The 20540-nt window shown below is 44.5% G+C and overlaps 1 protein-coding gene across 2 annotated transcripts in view; it reads left to right on the forward strand.

Moving 5' to 3' along the window:
• Positions 1-20540, forward strand: part of MAPRE3 (microtubule associated protein RP/EB family member 3) — a 55476-nt gene that overhangs the window by 18682 nt on the left and 16254 nt on the right. The gene's annotated exons all lie outside the window — the stretch shown is intronic.

Consider the following 20540-nt stretch of genomic DNA (forward strand, 5'->3'; position numbering starts at 1 on the left):
GTAGAAGGGACATTCCCAGATTCTGCATTCTTCCTTCCCCAGCCTGCTTGTCAGCTGCTCAGTACCGTTTAGATAGATGTGCTTCCGCCCCAAGAGGGGTTAAGATATGTGCTGTTGGAACTCTTTTCTTTCCTGTGGGAAAGGATGATGGCTCTTCCTCAGTCAGTCGGAATTCCACGTGGACCCTCCTCCAGCTGCGATGTTTCACAGTATTCTAGTTCTGAGTTCTCTTCTGTACATCTCGTTTCTCCATGTTCTGACGGTGTGGATCTGAGCGGGTGAGGCCTGCCTTATAGAAGTAAGGTGCCAGAAGAAGGCTCTAAAGAGGCCCAGTCCACCACCATAGGCCAGAGCAATCTCCACAGAGTGGGAGAACCAGAGGGACTCTTTAGCTTAGAGAGTCCAAGTGGGAGGAAATACAGTCGGTCTGCGTATTTATTTTCTATCGCTGCTGTAACAATTACCGTAAAGGTAGTTACTTAGAACAATGTAAATCTGTTATCTTACAGTTCTAGGGATCTGAAGTAGATATAGTGGGCAGAATGCTGACTCCCCAAAAGTCCTAATCCTCAGAACTTATGAATATTACCTTATATGACCAAAGGTGTGATTAAGAATCTTGGGGCACTTGCCTGGTGGTACAGTGGTTAAGAATCCACCTTGCAATGTCAGGGACGCCGGTTAGATCCCTGGTCTGAGAATGTCCCATATGCTGCAGGGCAGCTGAGCCCATGCACCACAACTAACGAGCCTGTGCTCTGAAGCCGGGAGCTACAACTACTGAAGCCCCCTCCCCACCCCGCCCAGACCTCATGCTCTGCAACAAGAGAAGCCACCACAATGAGAAGCCCAAGTACTGCAACTAGAGAGCAGCCCCAACTCGTGCAACTGGAGAAGAGCCCACGTGCAGCAGCAAAGATATAGCACAGCCAAAAATTAATTTTTTTAAAAAAGAATCTTGGGAAGGGGTGCTTACCCTTGATTATCTGGGTGGGCCCTGGTGGAGTGATGTGGTCACAAGCCAAGGAATGCCTGGAGCCACCAGAAACTAGAACAAGCAAAGACAGGTTCCCCCTAGGGCCTTCAGAGGGAGTGCAGCCCTGCTGACATCTTGATTTTGGACTGCTGGCCTCTAGAACAGTAAGAAAATAAATTTCTGTTCTTTTAAGCTCTCCCGTGTGTGACAGTTGTGACAGCAGCCACAGGAAGCTAAAGTCATGGGTTAAAATCGAGGTGTTGGCAAGGCTCTGTTCCTTCTTGGAGGCTCCAGGAGAAAGATCCTGTCTTTGCCTTTCCAGCTTCTTGGGGCTGCCTGCATTCCATGGCTTGTAGCCCTGCATCACTCTGACCTTGGCTGCCAGCATCACATCTTCTCTCTGACCCCTCCCTTCCCCCTTATAAAGACCCTTGTGATAATGTTAGGGCCACCTGGATAATGCAGGCTGATCTTTCCATCACAGAATCCTTAACTTAATGATACCTGCAAAGCCCCTTTTGCCATTTAAGACAACATATTCACAAATTCCAGGGATTAGGACAGGGACGTTAGGCCGGGGTGCGGGGGTGGGGGGCATCTGCAAATCCTAAGGGGTGTGGATAGGAATGGTGGAACTGTTTACCACATCCCTGAGTGTTCAATTTGGATGCTATTTCCTGAAGTGAGAAATGCAGTATCAAAGGAAACACTTCTTTTGCAGAGGTAAACATGGAATGTGTTACCCTCACATTTACAGAAGTGATTCTTCCAGGCATATGATGGTAATAAATAGATAAATAAATAGTTTTTTTTTAAGCTGGAGTATGAAGGTGAGCTAGACAAGGTGCTGCTAAGTCACTTCAGTCGTATCTGACTGTGCGACCCCATAGACGGCAGCCCACCAGGCTCCTCTGTCCCTGGGATTCTCCAGGCAAGGATACTGGAGTGGTTTGCCATTTCCTTCTCCGTAGGCAAGGTGAAGTTCTCCCTTTAAGCTTTTGAGGTAATGATAATGTATGTGTGGTGGGGAGGAGGGTCTCCTACAACATTTGCGTTTGATGCTTATCCAGCCAGCTAGCTGAATGGGTCTGTAAGGGCATTTCATGCAGCCATCAGTCATAGAACTGTTGCTATGGAGACAGCCTCTTGGAGATGAGCCAAAGGATGAGTCACCAGAAGTATACATGGTACTGGGTCTAGAGGTAATGGGGCAAGTGCATTGTGCCGGCTTGGGGAGTTCAGCGTACAGGGCGTGTGGGAGATGCTCCCAGAAAAGAAGGAAGTGGTCTGAGGGGTGTTGGTCAGAAGGGAGAGTGAGAAGCTGCAGATCTACCATTTGAAGCATATTTCCATCTAGATGTGTCGGAATTCCAGAGTGACCCAGTTGCTCCTGAAGGCAGATGGAATTAATTGAGTCAGCTTGAATCCACATCAAGACCATCGAAAGCCGAGTTCCCATTCTGCTCCTACCTGTCTCTCTGACTCTGAGAAATACTTACTTCTTCCTCAGAAGTAAATAAAACTTCCTACTTGGAGAGGATGACAAATCATTAATTATTAATGTTTACTTTCATATCTACAAATGAAAGGCTGACTTCAAAGAAGTACACTTAGGGTGAGGGAAGATAATTCTCAATGTTAACATTGTCTACTAAAAAAACACTCAAGGCCCATTTTGAAAAAGGTTTTCAGGGTTGAATATAAAGTTGGAGAATCTTAAAAGGAGATTTGACAACCAGTAAAGAGATCAGAGAAGAGTCTGTTAGGACAGCAATGTTTGTGTTCCTAACCACTCATTTCTAGGACAAAGCATTAAACAGAGGTGCCCTACATGCTGGTGAAACTCGATGAGAAGTTATGGTGAGTGCCTCGGAACCTCGCCAAATAATTAAACGGGCTTAATTCTGCTTCAGCTCCTCTCTTCACAACACAAAGGTCTGAGACTCCAGTTAATGAAAATTTCACTTTAAAAAGAAGTAGCTTGTTGGATCCATGCTGTAGTTTAGCACGTGAAGCTCAAGATAAGGGACAAAAAGGAATCCATCACTTAGGGCCACCTCTCTGTAGACCACTCTACTCTCACCTCCGAAGCAGGCAGACCTGCTGGGGGCCAGGCTGTGACCGCCAGTGCCGTTGTTCCTGGTATGTCTCTTGGTCTATTGGACTGAGCAGCACATAAAGAAACACTGCCCACTAAGCTCTGGAGGCTCTGGGCAGCCTCCACTTGGTTGCTGTGAGGAGAGAAATGGCTTGTCTCTGCCGTGAGCTGGGTGCTATGCAGGATGCTTTCCACCTCCCTGCCTCGATTAATGAAAAAAGTGATCCAAAATCCATAATTCAGGGGAAAGGACAATAATATCGTGAGCAGAATGAAAGGCAGGTTTGAATTCTGTTCTCAGCTTCAGTGTTGACTCACCGTGGTAGAAAAGTGAGGTTCCTAGTGCCTCTGTTTATCCTTCTATAAAATTAGGTTATTACCTGTTCCCATTGCCCAACCATGAGGTCAACACTGGGAATACTTTGAACGTCTCAGATGAAAGATGATATAAAACTACAAAGCGAAAAGTTGGTGAGGTAGAAGATGTGAGAAGACTGAGATTGAAATGGCCAAGTGAGAGCAAAGTGTAAGGATGCCAGGATTTTCCCACTAGGCAACCATGGAGCCTTTCTGGGCCATTATCTGCCTCGCTTATCTTATGAAGGATGGTGTGAATACACACTGTTGTAGAAGGGAAGGCAGACTAGCATCCTGGCAAGAGCAAAGACTAAGGGGTCATGAACCTATTGAGTCTCAATGTAGGAGACAACATAGCTTCAATTTTAAGAAATTCTCAAGATGATTATGATGCCAACCAAAGTTCAGAGAATACCATGTCCTCACCAGGCTGCTGCTGCTGCTGCTGCTAAGTCGCTTCAGTTGTGTCCGACTCTGTGCGACCCCATAGACGGCAGCCCACCAGGCTCCTCTGTCCCTGGGATTCTCCAGGCAAGAACACTGGAGTGGGTTGCCATTTCCTTCTCCAGTGCATGAAAGTGAAGTTGTGCCCAACTCTTAGTGACCCCATGGCCTGCAGCCTACCAGGCTCCTCTGTCCATGGGATTTTCCAGGCAAGAGTACTGGAGTAGGTGCCATTGCCTTCTCTGCACCAGACTGCTGAGGGTTCTCAAAGATGCTGCATATCCCACACCTCTGAGGCATGCTCAGGCTGTCCCCACCCACTTCCTGCATCACAAGAGTCGTCTCTTGGCTTTTCTTACCATGAAATGAACTCCAGCTCACCTTTCAAGGCCAGATCATTATTTGCCCAAAACTTTTCCTAACCTTTTGAGAGAAATGAATGATTCTTAGGTACAAAAGACTGTGTAACCATGAGAGCATAGAAAAGTAACCATGATATGTTTCAAGGGAAAAGGAGTCCCAGGATATTTATATTTTCTTTAAACAATGGAACAAATATGTGTATACCTAACTTCAGTATCTATATTAAAAGATCTGAAGAATACACATACCTGATACCAGCAACTTTACCTTTTTATTTTACACCCATGTATATTATTTTAATTTCAATAGCACTTTTTTTACTTTTTCAAATTCATTAATGATTAAAGTGATTGCCAAGAGAGTAATTGCTCAAAGGATCAGCAGGGAAGAATGGGTTGATGTTATAACCCTTGTGCATGTCATCATTCTGCAGGGTCTCTCTCCACAGCTCAGATGTGAGCTCCTTGGTGCAGGGGCCTCATCCTATTCATCTGCCTGTCAGCAGTGCCCCGCACTGGCCCTGACACATGGTGGGTGCACAGGTTGTACTTACTGAATTTAAAAGATCGAAAACAGAGTCTGGGAAGGCTTAGTTGATCAGCCCCAGGACCACACAAGTGAGACTTGATGTCCTGTCTTTCACCACCACCACCACCCCACACATCCTTCCTTTGTGCCAGCTTCCTATAAGAAATTGGATGTGTGTAGTTGTTTAATCTCATGATTTGTGGAAATCAGAAGCTGTTATTAGTTTTATAATTAAGGGAGAAGAATAAATGAGACATGTCCATATTTATATCTAAAAACTACAGCAATACATTTTGTCCAGAAAGTGATTTTAAAGTCCTGTTTTATGGAAAGCAGGACACTCATTCTCACTGAGTAATGTTCTCAGATTTTTTTTAAAATATTAACCTATTCTAGAAGTTATGGATGGATTGTTTGAGGGGAAGAGAAAACAGGTCACTCAAAAGACAGTGGCACTTATTTTGAGCCAGGCTTTAGAATTAAAAATACAAATGTGAGCCACTGCCCTTGCCCCCCAATTCATGTTGTAGTTTTAACACACTCTGCTATAATCACTTGGTGCATATGGGTATGATTCCCTGCCCAGGGACATGGCAGGTTGAGTATCAGCTGCTGAGCCCTCTGCTCCCTTCTCAGCCTTACTAACACTGATGCTTGCTAGGTTTAGGAAATGAGGCAGTTCCAGTCTTCTATCCTACTAGTGTAGGCCCAACATGGTCTTGGCCACAGGTTGGGTCTGAAAGTTCATACTTAGCAGGAAAGCCAGAACTATAATGGACACCTTAAGAACCATGTTCTCCCAAGTAGAGGGTGAGCTTCTCCCACAAGACAGAGACTTATTGAGAATGCTGACTTTAACTGACTTCCAAGATAACCCAGAATTTGGCTTGAGCCCCAGTCTTTACAGGTAGGAGCTGTCCAACATTTCAGCAGACTTTTGCATCTGCTCACTTCGTTTTTTGTTTTTTGTTTTTGCTGTACCACACAACTTGTGGGATCATAGTTCCCTGGCTAGGGATTGAACCCAGGCCCTCAGCAGTGAAAGCTCAGCATCCTAACCACTGGACCACCAGGAAATTCCCTGCATCTGCCCACTTTGAAAGAAATGTAGTGACAATCTGTTTTGACTGTTTTGTTTTATGCCCTGTTCTAAGGGAACTGACACAGTTTGGGATCTAGCTTCTCAGGTCCTTATATCTGATACTTTAAAGATCAGCTCTCCCTTGCTATATGACAAAGGCAGCCCAGCCCAGTGCTCTGTGATGACCTAGAGAGGTGGGATGGGGGGAAGGGTGGGAGGAAGGCTCAAGAGGGAAGATATGGCTGATTTGCATTGTTGTATGGGAGAAACCCAACACAACATTGTAAAGCAATTGTCCTCCGATTATTAAAACAAATAAAGATCAGCTCTCCTTAAGGTCACTGAGTCCCAAGAAAAGTGATTTATATTTACTTGCTCAGACACATTTGTACCAGAAAGTAAATTTAATATAGCAAGGGATACACTTCTTCCCTATATCATGATACCTTGAAAATCAGAAAAATAATCAGAGCTTGCTTTGTGAATGTGAAATCAGAGCAAGTACAGTTGCACAATGTTAAGAAAAGATGTATCATCCACACTGTGGTCAAGCTTGATTAACTGTCCCCTCTCTGCCAGAAGAGACACTGTCCTAGTGACCAGAATGCCAATGCCAACTAAACAGAGTTCTACTCCTTGGATAATGTTGAAATTGCAGTAACAGCCTGGAGAATCCCAGGGACGGGGGAGCCTGGTGGGCTGCCGTCTGTGGGGTCGCACAGAGTTGGACACGACTGAAGCAACTTAGCAGCAGCAGCAGCAGTTTTGTTTTCCAGTCATCTTTTTTTCAGATTCCGCAATAACCAGCCCTCAGTTTATAATTACCTTTTCAACCAGATTCTACATGATGACATGTGGCAGTTTTTCTAAGTTTGTAACTTCTTTTGCATTGTTAAAAGTGCTGCCTTGTGACCTCTAAGGAAATGTCTTATTTACATATTTCCAAACCACACTGTTCCTCATGCTAGGTAATCCTATCTGTAACGTGCAGATACGTGTTACCAGGGATCAATAGATAGTTTCTGTAAGGGCCAGAGAGTACATATTTTACACTTTGTAGGGTGTACAGTTGAGTGAGCGTGGTTGTCTTCCAATAAAGCTTTGTTTGAAAAAAAAAAAAAAAGAAGCTCTAGCTCTTAAGTGCTGACCCCTGTTTATTAGTCATAATCACAGAGGGGGCTCTTTCTTGTCCTTTCTTGACTTTACTTCAGTCCTCTTTTATCATAAGTATTAATATGATGCTTAAGTCTTCAAAAGAGATTTTTACTCTCCCCTTAGAGGACCAGAAATCCTTAGAAAAATGACTTCTTCCCAGATGGAGGCATGAGAAGTGCAAGTTGAGCCTTGAGCATTTTTTACCACCAGGAACTAAGGAGCTTCTCCAGGAATGATGGGGGTGTGTCATAGAAGACAGAGAAGCCAGCTGAAGGGCGCTCCCAGTGGCCAATACTCTGGGGCTCCCAGTGGCTAATACTGGCACAGTTTGAGCATCAGAATAAATGATAGTAATGTATCATAGCCCATTGAATAAAACAATCTATGAGTTTGTACTGATCTAAAGAGATAAATGAAAAATAAATGGAGGAGGAATGATGGGGTTAATGATGGTGTTAGGAGGAAAACGTGGTTCTCACACAGGTTGAGGGGCAAATAAGAATCACTTGGGGAGCTTTTCCACATACAAACCTCTTTCTAGAGAGGGCTGTGTGTGTGTTGGAAATACAAACCTCTTTCTAGAGAGGGCTGTGTGTGTGTTGGAAAAGTTCTTTCTGTGAGACACTGCTGAGCCTTCCCTGTTTGGAGACCACTGATGTGTGGGCTGTATAGGACAATGGAAAGACAGCAGATGGAAGGGTTGTGTCTTCAGTGTGCTTGGCTCACTCATGCCTGCCCATCATGTCTAGTCCTTCAGTTATCCTTATCAGAGTGTTTGGTCTTCTTGGCAACTGGTGGGTTCAAAAGTGGAGCTCTTGCCTCTGGGGTCCTTGGGCAACCATAAGAAATAGAGACTGAAGTTTCCCTAACTAGCAGAGACCACTTCCTATAATGTTTCCATTTTAAGCTCTTCACCTGAGGAACAGAAAATATTAATACCTGGAAGAGGGGCTTCCCTGGTGGTTCAGTGGGAAAGAATCCACCTGTCAATGCAGGAGACTCAGGTTCGATCCCTGGTCTGGGAAAATAGCACATGCTGCACGGCAGTGAACCCCTGTAGCACAGCTATTGAGCCTGCACTATGGAGCCCAGCAGCCACAACTGCTGAAGCCTGACACCCTAGAGTCCCTGCTCCTCAACAGGAGAAGCCACAGCAATGAGAAGCCCCGGCACTGCAAGTAGAGAGCAGCCCCTGCTCCCCACAGCTGGAGAAAAGCCCATGCAGCAACAAAGACCCAGCATGGCCAAAATGAATAATTATTTTTTTTTAAATACCTGGAAAAAAAGTAGTGAAGAATTAGTTCTTACTTTCCAGTGAATTTTCAGGAAAAAAGTTCAAACCCTTTGGCAGATAAAGTTGTAAAGTGAGCATTTAAAACATTTTTATTCTTTTTTGAACAAGTATAGATATGTGGGGCCCAAGCTGTATATTACATGATATGTGATCCCTGACTTCAAGGCACATATCTATTGGGAAAGATATTGTGGATAAGCTAAATGACAATATAAAGGATAGATTGATACCTTAGATGCTGTGTGGCAGGCCACATATATACTTAATCACCAAGTAAACTACGTAAACCCATAAAATTCCTTCAATATAGAGGGATAAAGGGCTTGCCAAAGGCTGCAGAGGTCAGAGAAGGCAGAGTAATACAGTCAGCATCTATTGGAAAGGATCTTAAGAGGTCACCTGAAAGTAAAACTCACCTAGTCCACCCTTCAGTCTGGTTCTTGGCCCCACTAGGACATCCCCAGAGGGTATTATCCAGCTTCAGAACTTGCCATGATGGGACTTTACCCCTTCCTGGAAAAGCTATGCTGCCTTTAGCTCTGCTGGAATTTTTTTTTTTTTTCAGTTGGTCAAAATCTATCTTTTTGTACCTCCAACACTTTGGTCAGAATTACATCCCTTGTGCCCACAGAGAAGTCTAATTCTTAATCTTCCCCTGGTAGCTCTTCAGGTCATTACGGAAGGTTCTCGGGTCAGTCTGAGTTTTACTTCCATGTAAACCAAACCCCTAGTTTCTCCATCAGATCTTCACGTAACCTGGATTTGAGTATATTCACTGCCTCCACTATGATGGTCACTCTCCTTCAAACCTACCCCTGCTCGTGAATGTTATTCTAAAAGTTTGCTTCCTGAAACTGAATTCGGTATTCCAGATGTGGTCTGATAAGCCCAAAGGGGAAAAATATTATCACTTTTTTCATCCTAGAAGAAGGACTTTATAATCAGGTATCTGGCTTCAAACCAGTTCTGTTCTTACCAGCTCTGTTACCTTGGGCAAGTTACTTAAGCTCTCTGAGCCTCGGTGTAGTTCTGCTAACATCTAAGAACATACCGTGTGGTGGATGCCACACGAGACAATAGGGATATGGAGACTTAATCCCAGCCCTCAAAAAGGTCATGGTGAAGTGAAAGGAAAAGATAAATACTGTCTGTGTTAGAAGTGCACCAACATGTATTAGAGAAACTCCTAGAAGGCCAACCTAACTCAGCCCAGCAGAAGAGGGTGAGAATCAGGGAACTGACACTTGAGTGAATCTGGAGGTTAGGCTGACACTTTCCAAGTGAAGATCAGTGGCAAGGAAGGGAAGGCATTTCCAACAGAAGTGTGAACGAATAGCACTGAAGTCTGACTCGGCCTGGTACAGTGCCTTAGAGCTGGAACGTGGTGTGGGAAGGGGGTGTGGTCGTGGGAGGCTGGAGAGACAGACGGGTGTCCATCATGGGAAATGTTCTAGAGGGCAATGGAAGACATCGAATCAGGGGTTACTTCAATAGTAGTCTGCAAAGTAGTGGATATGAAGCCCAGAAAATGGAGCTGATGGTACCCTCAGCCCAGGGTACTCTCCATGTTGTGAGGAGTAAGTGAGGTGAATAATATACACAGTAGGGTCAGGGCCATGATGGACTCAGTCAGTGGGGTCCTCTTCCCAGCCTCTGCCACCATTGCCTTTTGTCAGTCCCAGCACGGTGGCACCTCACACGGAGCTGCCATCAGTTCAAACCCCTTACATGTGTGCACACTCTGCTTGCAGATCCTTATGTCCCCTGCCACAACATTTCTTTCCATTTGGTTTTTTAAGATCCAAATGCAGAACCTCACGTGTATTTTGAATGGTTTAGCCTCTTGGCCATTATCCCATCACAGCAATCTGGGATCCTGACTCTGTCACCCGTGGTCAAGGAAGTGGCAGAACGTGAATGAGCCTCACCTTAAAAGGAAGAAGGCATCTGGGTACAATCAGGGCTAACAGGGCTTCAGTATGAGGGAGATTGGTGGGAAGAGAGCACCAGTCTGAGGCTGAGAGTCTAAGGGATGGAGAATCCAAAGGAAAGAATGGGGGGGAAGGAGTGAAGTGGAATTGTGAGCACCAGCCCAAGAAGTCTGATTTTTATGCTATAGAATACGCATAGGTGTGAAGGGCCCCTGGAGGTTTAGCAGGGGGTGGGAGGATTAAAGGGCTTCCCAGGTGGCGCTAGTGGTCAAGAACCTGCCTGCTAGTGCAGGATACATAAGAGATGTGGGTTCAATCTCTGGGTGGGCAAGGTCCCCTGGAGGAGGGCATGGCAACCCACTCCAGGATTCTTACCCGGAGACTCCCATAGACAGAGGAGCCTGCTGGGCTACAGTCCGTAGGGTCAGAAAGAGTCGGACATGACTGAAAAGACAGCACACATGGCTCAGGGGGTGATTAAAGCGATGTTTTTAGAAAGTTTGTCCTGCAATGAGGGGTGAAAAAGTTTAAAGGAGACTAAAGGCAGGAATACCATCAAGTCACAAAGTCCCAGTTTGGACAACGATGATGCCAGAGGGATTGGAAAGGATGAGATGGATGAGAAAAAAATAAATGGTTTGACAATTTGGCCAGAATGGGAGACGTTGGACTGGATTCAAATACATGTTTTTTTAATGTGGCATTTCATGGATCCTTGCAAATTTTTTTTTTTTGTCATTTTAGTATATAACAGATATAAACTATAAATTATAATATTTTACCATGAAATATTTGTTTCCACTTTATCATTATGTTCCCATTTCAGTTGTAAATACATTTATCAATATTGCAGTTTGGAAGAAAAAAAATTAGTTTTTCCAACCTGCTAATCTTGTCAATTCTCAGTTCTTAAAAATACTCTGTGAGACTTTAATTTTTTAGATGCACGTAACACATTTCTACTTACTTAGATGGAAGACTGATTTTACACTGACATTACTGAGTGAGTGTTTGTGCTTTATCCAGATAACAAAACAATCTTAAAAATGTACTTCAGTGATATCAGGCAAACGTTTTCCAGGAGTGTACTGTGAGTCAGGTGTTAGAAGTTTCTGGGGGTCGAAATACATGGTTCCTGCTCAAGGAGCTCACCGCTGAGCAAGGGCAAGAAGCCTGTAAGCAAATAAGTACAGGACAGGGTCATGTGAAATACGACAGAAGTCCAGGTTCAAGGCCACGCAGGCTCCTCGTGTCCTTGTTATACCATGGCAGGGGGAGGGATGGGAAAAGGAGCAAGGGAAGGAGAGAAAGGGAAGAGTGAAAGCAGGCAGGGAGAAGAGGCAGAAGGGACAGAGGTAAAACCAACGTACACTCTGTTACACTTTATAGTGTACAAAGCACTTTTAGATAAGTTGTCTCATTTGATTCTGCCAAGAAGCTTAGGGGAGAGCAAGCAATGAGATGGAGTTAGGGGATGGGAAGCAAGCCCCTCAGTGAAGAGGAGAGAAAGATGCGTTGAAAGTGCTCAGAGCCCATGTGGCCTCATGGGGTGTCCCTGAGGATGGTGCCCTGCTGGTGGAGGTGGGCCTCAGCAAGCCTCGTTAGAACCCAGTGGGGACCTTTCAAAACCGGAGAAACCAGCAAGAAAGGGTAAGAAACACCACTCCAGGGAGCCGGAACCACCCAGACAGCAATGGAAGCTGTAAAATGGTTATTTTGGCAGCTATTGTCAAAAACTTCTTGCTGCCTGACCACAGGTTTCTTCCATTACTTCTCTACCCTGTTGTTTTTTTTTAATATATATATATATTTATCAGGCTTTTTCCTTGCCACAGGAGTTATCCATGTTTGTTGTAAAAAATTTAGAAAATCCAGATAAACCCAAAGAAGGAACTCAAAATCCCCTATAACCCCACAATCAGACAAAATCACAATTATTATTTTAGAATACACCCCCTCGTTATTCTTCTATGCCTGTGGGTATACTTCTGCTCTGTAACACTTTCCCCTGATTTAATATATTGTAAACATCTCTCCATGTCTTTCAGTTGGGATTATGTTTGGGTACAGGTAATGGCAAACCCTAAAATAAACCAGCAGTGGCTTAAACAAATAATAGGAATATGTTCCTCATATGACAAGAGTCTGAAAGTAGGAGATCCAGGCTGGGAGAACAATTCAAGGATGTCATCAAGGACAGCCCAGCTCAGCAGCCTGTTGGCTGTTACCTCACGTCTCAAGGTGGCTCTTAGTTGTAGGAGAGGCTGGAAAACAAGTGTTTCATTTTTCTGGCCTCTCTAGTGGAGAAAGGCGAGGGGAAAGGGTGTTGGAAGTGGGTGCTAAGTCAGCCAGCCAGCGAGCAATGCCAAAGAGTCACTACATATTCTTTTACAGCATCATTGTCCTAAGCAGCTGCATAGTGTAGATGTACCATGATTTGTTTAACAATTCATTGTTATTGATCATTTCACTTGTTTCCAGTTTTTCTTTATTATAAAAGTTTTATGTACTGTGCTTAATCACTCTGTCATGTCCGACTGTTTTTGCAACCCCGTGGACCATGCCCCACCAGGCTCCTCTGTCCATGGGGATTCTCTAGGCAAGAATACTGGAGTGGGTTGCCATGCCCTCCTCCAGGGGATCTTCCCAACCCAGGGATTGAATCCAGGTCTCCTGCATTGCAGGCGGATTCTTTACTGACTAAGCCACCAGAGAAGACCATAAAAGCTTTATGTATACCCATAATTACTGCTTGAGTGTAAAATTCCTTAATTCTGTAAGTAGAATTAAGGTGGAAAAGTATACAAAAAAATGTGAAGGCTTTTAATACCATTTTTTGGCCAAATTGCCCTTCAAAGAGATTGTACTGAATTCTACTCTCACCAACCATGTTTAATGGAGTACAGTCCCCTGCACTCACAACAGCAGGTTTTTGTTTGTCACTGAGCTGTTATCCTAGGACCATCACGTGGATTTAACTTTGCACTAGCCCTGACCAGACTGAAGCGCCCACAGCCTCTGGGAGCCCAGAGCAGGGACGCTGAGAACCTCAGCCAGCCCCTGCCCGGACGTGCGGGTCTGCAGGGCTTCCTGTGCTTCCAGGTGGATGCAGGCCCGTGTCCTGACGAATCCTGCAGAGGACTTGTGATGTTCGGCACATGCCTCATTCATCTACCTTTATTTTGAAAGTCCTTTCTGCCACTGCAGAGTCGTCATTTGTCCCATCTTAGTTCTAAGTCAAGGCCATCCTGGCTTGCATGGGACTGAGGTGCTTCTGGGGTCTGGCCCTTTTTGAAACAGCCCTCCCCACACCCCCACATCGTGAGGTACCTCAGGTGAGGTGGCCTTCCAGACCTATTTCATCATCTGTAACAGAGAGAAGGCTGAGAAGACAGAATTGGTAGATTCTGCCTGTTGGTGGTGGAGGGGGGATTTTAATCATATGAAGTTGCTTTCAGGACATGCTGCAGTTTCCTGGGGAGGCAGCCAGAAAAGTGACCTATCCCTGCACATCCCTTCGAGATAGTTATTAACTAGTCAGCAGTTAACCACTGCGTACAGCCCTCCTCCTCAAATGAGAAGTCATCTAGGGCTGAAAGAAGGATTCCTCTGGCCAGGTCATGTCTGTGCAGACAGTAGGTGCTTCAGTACTCATACATGGAAGCAGAGATTCATGTGTGAACAAATAAATGACTGATGAACCCAAGTGAGTCTGTGCTCAGTGGGACCAGGGCCCACCACCACACTACCGCCATCTAGACTAAGAGAAAGAAAACTCCAGAATCGTGATTCCAGGAAGGAAATGATAAGGATTCTATTTAGATGGTCCCATCACGACCTTACCTTGACCTCCAGAGAGGTGGCACGCAGAGTGTGAGAAGCACTGTCCTAAGGACACTGAGTTCTCTGAGTCCCTCTGAGGGCAAGCTACCTTCAGTTATTACCACCATGAGGAAAAAGAAAGGAAGAGTATGTTTATGTACATGTGAGGTCTAAAAAAGACCTTTGGCGTTACAAGAATAGAAAGCAACCCTGCCTCCCCTTGAGTGGCCAAAGTTTTGGATCTTAAATCAAGATCCAGTTTTTCTCCTTCTCGAATTATCCAGCAGTCTCTTTTTCCTAGAGCAGAAACCAGTAGACCAAAATGACCTCGTTGAGAATAAGACATGTAAAAGTAGAGCAGCAAAATTCGAAGAAATACTACAGTGAACTGAAGTCTGTGGCAGAGAACATAATAGGATTTCACTGGGGATAAGCCTGCCTACTGAGACACGTGTGTTTTCAGTGAGCTACAAACACTGTACAGCATGAAGGACCGTCAGATTTAAAGGACACCCTGAAACCAAGTGGACAGAAGCCCCCACTAGCTTAGCCACTAGGGCTAATTCCCTTAAGAGAGCTGAGTAGGCAGGCAGGCCTTGCCACAGTCAAGAGAGTCTGCGGTAGACTTGATGTCTGATGAGTCCCATGAAAGTGACTCATAACACCAACAGTTTGTCCAGATCTCACAAACACAGACAGAAATGTTTATGATAATTAGGTGAGCCCAGAGTGGGAGGCTGCTGAAGGGCTAATTTAACTCACAAAAGGCCTCTTCATATTGAGATTCCCAAGGGAGGGACTTGCATACCAAGGACGTGGTTAAATTGTAAGTGTCATAATTTCAGAAAAGTTGGAACATTCTAAATGGCCTATAATCAGAAGTAAAGAATTTACCTTCCTGGGATAAATCATGCCTGCATAATGAACTTTACTTTGACAAAATTGTAACTTCTCTTAAAAAACCTAATGCACTTTGAGACTTCCCTGGCAGGTTAAGACTCTGTGCTTCCACTGCAGGGGGCATGGGTTCAATCCCTGGTCAGAGAACTAAGATCCCGCATATCGCATGGGGCCACACACAGACACACAAAACACGTTTCGCCCTTTCTGAAAGAAAACAGTAGCTAGCTAAAATCAGTCTTAGAGCTTTTCTCATCATTAGGATACAATAAAAGGTCAACCACATAAAGAATCACAGGGAAATTTAAGATCCTTGAGGTTATGTTTGGGGACTTGTGAAAAGTAGGAATCGCCTCAGTAAATCTTTTAGGTATAACAGTCCAGGTACATTGTTGATTTTCCCCCAAAGAGGCAAACAAATATTGACTGTTTTGACCTAAAGGAACACTAAAGAAAGCAGAACATGAATCTGTGACTGTAAAATATGCAACCTCAGGAGGCACTAGAGATAAAAGAAAAGAGTATTTGGTTCTGGTCAGGAAATTACTATCCTATTTATGACCCCAGGGTCATGAGTAAATCTGTATCCCCACACACTGGGTATTGTGAAGACTTTCTTGTTCGAGATACGATGAGTCCTTTCTCTGTTATGCTTTTGACTATTTTAGTCTTTCCTTGGCTTCTGATTTAAGAAGATTTTGTGCAAGTTGGATAGAAATTTAGACAGGTCTTTCTGAACCTTAATGGATTCAGCTCCAATGATCCTGCAATCAGTTTTGTTTGAAGCTTTGTCCCCTGTTGTTTTAAAGCTCCTCTCAATTTTGCTCAAAGGCTGCCTGAACTGCCACTGTGATCCCCAAGTATCCTTGCTGAAATCATACATCTAGAAAGATGAGTTCACAGGCTTGGGTTATGGTATAAATGCATGTAAGAAGTAGGAGCCTGGCCTTGAGGGACACAAACTTAGGTTTAAACTGAGACAAACCCATAATTTTTGGAATGGTCCAAAGAGTTGCTTGTATACTTGTGTCTTCTCAGCTCCTCCCCAACCTATAGCCTAGGTCTCCCACCTACAAAACCCAGTCAGATTTGTTGTTCCAGAGGACAGAAAAGTTTGGAACAATCTCTGCCAAAGCAGAAACCTGTTTGCAGGTCAGAAAGCAACTGTTAGAACTAGACATGGAACAACAGACTGGTTCCAAATAGGAAAAGGAGTACGTCAAGGCTGTATATTGTCATCCTGCTTATTTAACTTATACGCAGAGTACTTCGTGAGAAACGCTAGGCTGGAAGAAGCACAAGCTGGAATCAAGATTGCTGGAAGAAATATCAATAACAAAAGCAAGTTCAAATATCATGAACAAAGCAAGATATGCAGATGACACCACCCTTATGGCAGAAAGTGAAGAAGAACTAAAGAGCCTCTTGATGAAAGTGAAAGAGAAGAGTGAAAAAATTGGCTTAAAGCTCAACATTCAGAAAACTAAGATCATGGCATCCAGTCCCATCACTTCATGGCAAATAGATGGTGAAACAGTAGAAACTGTGGCTGACTTCATTTTTCTGGGCTTCAAAATCACTGCAGATGGTGATTGCAGCCATGAAATTAAAAGACACTTACTCCTTGGAAGGAAAGTTATGACTAACCTAGACAGCATATTAAAAAGCAGAGACATTACTTTGCCAACAAAGGTCTGTCTAGTCAAGGCTATGGTTTTTCCAGTGGTCATGTATGGATGTGAAAGTTGGACTATAAAGAAAGCTGAGTGCTGAAGAATGGATGCTTTTGAACTGTGGTGCTGGAGAAGGCTCTTGAGAGTCCCTTGGACTACAAGAAGATCCAACCAGTGCATCCTAAAGGAGATCGGTCCTGGGTGTTCATTGGAAGGACTGATGTTGAAGCTGAAACTCCAGTGCTTTGGCCACCTGATGCAAAGAGTTGACTCATCTGAAAAGACCCTGATGCTGGGAAAGATTGAGGGCAGGAGGAGAAGGGGACGACAGAGGATGAGATGGTTGGATGGCATCACCAACTCAATAGACATGGGTTTGGGTGTAGACTCCGGCAGTTGGTAATGGATAGGGAGGCCTGGCGTGCTGTGGTTCATGGAGTCGCAAAGAGTCAGACACTACTGAGCGACTGAACTGAACTGAACTGCCAAAGCTAGACTGTCATGAGCAAAGCAAGAGAAGGCTGAGGAAGGTTCTCATAGGGTTTTTTATAATCATCCAAAACTGGGAACAACCCAGATGTCCTTCAGTGGGTGAATGGATAAACCGTGGTATGTCCACACTTGCACCATTATTGTGTAATGTACTGGACCATACTTTGCGATCCCATGGACTATACAGCCCATGGAATTCTCCAGGCCAGAACACTGGAGTACTGAGTGGGTAGCCACTCCAGTGCTACCAGAAGTACTCCAGAAGCACTCCCTTCTCTGGGGGTTCTTCCCAACCCAGGGATCAATGTACTTGGACCATACTTTGTGATCCCATGGACTATACAGTCCATGGAATTCTCCAGGCCAGAACACTGGTGCTACCAGAAGTACTCCAGAAGCACTCCCTTCTCCAGGACTTCTTCCCAACCCAGGGATCAAACCTAGGTCTCCCACATTACAGACAGATTCTTTACCAGCTGAGCCACCAGGGAAGCCCAAGAATACTGGAGTGGGTAGCTCGTTGCTTCTCCAGTGGATCTTCCCGACCCAGGAATCGAACCAAGGTCTCTTGCATTGCAGGTGGATTCTTTACCAGTTGAGATACCAGGGGAGCCCCCATTTCTATAACATTCTTAAAATTACAGAATTATAGTGATAGAAAACACATCTCTGGTTGCCAGGGATCAGAGTAGGAGGAGGGCATGGCTATGAGGGGGTAGCATGAGGGAGTTTCTTTGAGGTTATAGAACAGTCTGTGTCCTCGGGACATGAATCTATACATGTGATAACATATCTTAGACTGTACCACAGCAGCAGCAAAATAAGAGGGTGTGTAAAAACTTATGAAATCCAAATAAGGTCTGTAACTCAGCAAATAATGTACCAACGTCAATTTCCTGGCCTTAACAATTGTTATGTAAGATGTTATTGGGGAAGCTGGACGAGGATACGTGGGAATTATTTGTCCTATTTTGCAGCTGTGAGTCTAAAATCATTTCAAAATAATGAGTTGACAAAAATTTGGAGGGACACTTGATTTCTACAAGGAGCACTTGGAAATCTCTTCAGTTTTTGCCAGAAAATATAATATAAGCTAATGCCCCAAGAATTATACATTTAATGCAGTTTCTAAGCACTATAATTTCATTTGCTGTATTTTTGATTTGGAAATGATGCTCAACTATTTTAACTATAGTAGTGTTAGGGATATTTTTGCATTGTTGCAAATATCTTGTATTTGTGGGGGGAAAAAAAATCCCTTGATGAGCTTCTCCCAGGATGGAATAACTCCCAGTTCTCTTATGGAGCTCTTGCTTGTAGCTTCTACCACTAACCACATCCTCTTCTGCCTCCAGCATGCATTTTGGGGTAAACTATTCAAAATCTCCTCCCTCCTCCCAGTCTATTCCTCTATTGTCTTGACTTTTGTTTGCTTGATAAGCTTCTTCAAGACCCCATTCAAACTATTCTTTTTCTAGAAGCCCTGACCCAGACAGCAGAGTTACTCCAGCAGCATGCCTTTCCTGCATCTGGGGTTGTAGTGTAATGTGTCACCCTTTGCTTATTTCGTCCACTTGTCTAGCTCCCAGACTAGTCTATGAAATCCTCAAGGACACAGAGTAGGTCCCCTTCCTTCCTATAGGCCTCATGCCAGGCTCAGTGCCTGGAACACACACTCCACACACAGTGATCAGTGAGTAAGTGAATTGGAGGCTCTGAAATAATTTACTTTAATAATTTTCAAAACTAAAGCCCAAAAGGGGGTTTGGTTAACCACACTTAAACAGAACAGTATATTCATATTTAAAACATTCTCCAAACGTTCAACTTAGTTAAGACATTATTATGTTGAATTTCTTGTTCATTCCTTCATTTCTTTCATGCTGCTGCTGCTGCTGCTAAGTCACTTCAGTCGTATCCAACTCTGTGCGACTCCATAAACAGCAGCCCACCAAGCTCCCCCGTCCCTGGGATTCTCCAGGAAAGAACACTGAAGTGGGTTGCCATTTCCTTCTCCAAGGCATGAAAGTGAAAAGTGAAAGTGAAGTCGCTCAATTGTGTCCGACTCTTTATAACCCCATGGACTGCAGCCCACCAGGCTCCTCCGTCCATGGGGTTTTTCAGGCAAGAGTACTGGAGTGGGGTGCCATTGCCTTCTCCATTCTTTCATGATACCATGTTGTAAAACTTTAGAAAGACCATGAGATTGCACTCATGATCCCCCTTAGATACGACCTAGAATTTAAGGATAGGATATGATTTTTCCAGATTTTACTGAAAGAAGCAAGGTATTCACCTCGCAAGCTGTCACTCTCTATCAAGTCCACCTGCCGTGCCACAGCAGACCCACTGGCCTTGGTGACAAACCCCTGATTTCTCTCCTCCGCATCCTCTCAGGCAAATAATCTGGGGCTCCATAATTGTCTTCAGGTTGAGATTCAGTCCTCACACTCCAGCACGACGACTCAGAGTTTCATCATTTCTCCTTGCACAATCTAATGAGCACTTCTCCATCCAAGGTCTGGTAACTTCATTAAACAGGGCAGGTAACCTCCTCATCAAAACTGTCGCTCCCTTGGCACCAGGGACACCGCCTGCCTCTCCCATTTCCTCTCTTGATCGCATCCTGTAACATTCCTCTAAGATTTGATCATTGGTCTCATGCTCATTTTTCAAAGGAAAGTAATCACAAACATGTTTCCCGTGTCCCAAATTTTCCATTTTCTCTTCACTTCTCTCTAACATCCTACCATCTTTAAAGTCTTAAATTTGGTGCCACTTTCCCCCAGAAGCCGTTTAACTACTAAGGCCCCTCTCAGCCTCCACACTCTCCTGGAGCACTTAAAAGCCAAATGCACTCGCACAAGTTAGTGCTTCATATATTCTGGTTTGTGGAATCTTGTGCTGTTTTATGAGTTACTCTTGTTTTTTCAACCAAACAAAGGCTCCTTGAAGAGAAGACCCAAGATTTAAAATCATCCTATGTCCTCATGGTGCCTCGTGGAGGGATTAGCACATTACAGAAATGGTCAATAAACCCTTGCTGAGTGAGCAATGCTGCAGTAGCTTGGAAAGAGAAATATAAAGTAGAAAACCGTTGACATTTCCTTTCCTTTCTCCTAATGCTCAGGAGCCGAAATCGGGGCAAGTCATCCTGCACTGTGCTGTGCTGTGCTTAGTCACTCAGTCGTGTCCGACTCTTTGCGACCCCGTGGACTGTAGCCCTCCAGGCTCCTTTGTCCATAGGATTCTCCAGGCAAGAATACTGGAATGGGTTGCCATGCCCTACTCCAGGGGATCTTCCCAACCCAGGGATCGAACCCAGGTCTCCCACATTTTAGGCGGATTCTTTACCGACCAGAGCAGCCCCATCCTGCACTAGCACTGTGCAGAACCAAGTCAGTCTTCCCGCCTAAGGGCCATGGT

Source organism: Bos grunniens, chromosome 11 (assembly GCF_055505025.1).
Source record: "Bos grunniens cultivar Pamir isolate PY7600 chromosome 11, Bosgru_T2T1.0, whole genome shotgun sequence".
Lineage (NCBI taxonomy): Eukaryota > Metazoa > Chordata > Mammalia > Artiodactyla > Bovidae > Bos > Bos grunniens.